Genomic DNA, 2,762 nt, shown 5'->3' with positions numbered 1-2,762 from the left:
ATGGAAACGCAACAAAGAGTTGGGAAGAGTCAGCTTGGTGGCAGACCTAACACCAAGAGAGAGGAGAAGAAAGCAAAGATACTGGAGAAGAGCACAGGTTGCAAGCAGAGCTAGAAGAGTGGTGCAGAAAGAAAAAGAAGACCCAGCACACATCAACAATGCAGTTGAGGCGATACCATAGGAGCTTCCTGTTCTACCTTTGACAATGCAGACACATCAAATGATAACTGTATCATCACATCAATTGATTTATTGTGATGTGAGTTGTTCATGCTTCACAAAACAAAATCTAGTGTGCCAGTGCTACAACACCAAAACCTTCATCTTTCCGGTTGAGCCACTCAAAACAAATGAAGACCAAGAGGCTGTTATTCAGCGGGACAATCAAGATGTTGTGGGGCAATGGTGTATCTTGCAATATGACAATGTTGTCTACCCAGGGACCATCCTAGAAGTCAGTGAAACGCATGTGAAGGTGAAGTCCATGCACAAAGTTTGAAAGAACCACTTTTTCTGGCCAGCACGAGAAGATGTGTTGTGGTATCCTTGTGAAGATATCATAAGATTGATTCCATCCCCATCCAAAGTTGGGTCTCGGCATGTGGAAATCCAGAAAGAAATATGGGCAGGCATTTCACAAGAATAGGCATATATTCTAATCAAACCTTCAAAAGAAAGTATTAGTTATAATGTGCCTTACTCCTCCATTCTGAAAAATTCTTAAGGACTAAATACTCTTGTTCCTACCTTTTTATATTACCGCATGTCTTTTATACTGTTTTACATAACTCTGAATCCTTTAATGTTTAATGGCTCAATAATTACTTTTTAATACTGTTTTCTTACCTGAATTTGAAAAGATTTATTTCTCGAGTAAATGTTTTTTTTTAACTAAATCCAACTCCAAAGAAATGTTAAGAAATTGTTATTGTCCTGTCAATTCTGTTACTAAGGTCAACTCTGTTACTTCGATGGTCAACTCTGTTTATTAATAGTTTTTACAAAAAAAAGAGAAAAATGTTGTTTTTAATATTCTACACATTGTTGGTTGACTTTACCTGTATTTTAGTATTATATGCACAATTAGTTTTTTTTTTTTCATTTCATTTCATTTATTTTATTCATTTCAAATTAAAACACAGGAAAAAAATCAATTTACAATCCATATGGATAAAGAAAAACAGAAAAGAAAATTTAAAATGAAAAGAAGCAGAAGAAGAAAAAAATCTTATAATAACTGCCCCTTCTTAGACAAAAAAATCAATACAAAAAATCAATTAAAGCAATAGTCATTCATGAAAATAATTTTTCAACAACTAAACAATCAATGCAATTCATGCATTAGTCAACCATGAAACAAATAATCAACTTATAGTAATATAATGATTTTAAAAACATTTTATATTAACCAAATTACATATATCTTTGCAACATTATACTCTTAATTTTTTTCTTGAATACAGACATTGACTGAGCTGTTTTAACATCAGTTTCCAAACTATTCCATAGTCCTATTCCATGTATCAACGTTGACCGACCCTTTAAACTAGTTCTATATTTAGGTTTAACAAAAATATCAGTGCCCTTTAGATTATAACAACTTTTTCTTTTTACAAAAAGCACTTGAATATTTGAGGGCAGTGTATAATGACGTGCTTTATACATTAACAAAAGAATATTATATTCCACCAAATCATAAAACCCCAGCAACTTCATTTTACAAAATAATACACTAGTAGGATGATAGTAATGAGTTTTCGTTATAATTCTTAAGGCTCTTTTCTGCAAGATTAAAATAGACCTAGTAGTCGTTTTGCATGCTATGCCCCAAACATCAACACAGTATATTAAATGTGGTATTATAATTGTATTGTACAGCAAATACAAAGCTTTCTCATTCAATAAATCCTTAACTCTATATAGTACAGCTGTGGATTTGGATAATTTACTTTTTACAAGATTTATGTGCTGTTTCCAAGACAATCTGTCATCAATAACCACACCCAAAAACTTTGTTTCACTCACTCTACATATTTCAATATCATCGATTTTGAAAGGAACATCAGTAGTTGTCACTCTATTACCAAAAATCATATAATTTGTTTTATTAATATTCAATGATAACTTGTTTAAATTAAACCAAGTTTGTATTTTGACAAACTTCCTCTTAATTAACTCTAACATTTGTTCCAAATCAGTACCGGAATAAAAGAAAGTGGTGTCATCTGCGAAAAGAACACATTTTAGGATACTGGATACATCAATTAAGTCATTAATATATAAAATAAACAGCTTAGGACCAAGTACAGAGCCTTGAGGTACTCCACATGAAACATCACAGAGGCATGATCTTATAAATAAGTGTTGGTATTTAATGAGTTTTATTAATAAAAGTTTGCTCCTACAAAAACAATTCTGTAAATAGTTAAGTATTTTTGTCATATTTTAAATGTATTTTGAAATTAAATACCTTAGTTTGAAGTAGTGTTGTGTTAGGACAGTTTATGTAATAAAATAAAGGGAAATTAGCCTGTTAGAATATATAGTTTTTCCAAAACACTGTCTATGTTGTCCATAACAGAGTTGACATATTGGACAGTATCCTACAAGTTTTTCCTAATAAAAAGTAAAAATAATATGTAGCTAATGTTTGGCAAAGAGCAAATTATCAAAGTTTAACATATTTTCAATAAAATACCTGAAAAAATAATCTGAAATTAACTGTTTTTTTCCTTTCCAAAAAAGTTCAATCTGGTCCTCTG

This window comes from Nematolebias whitei, chromosome 2 (assembly GCF_014905685.2).
Source record: "Nematolebias whitei isolate Nwh7 chromosome 2, NemWhi1, whole genome shotgun sequence".
Taxonomy (NCBI): Eukaryota; Metazoa; Chordata; class Actinopteri; order Cyprinodontiformes; family Rivulidae; genus Nematolebias; species Nematolebias whitei.
Note: the sequence above shows the minus strand (reverse complement) of the source record.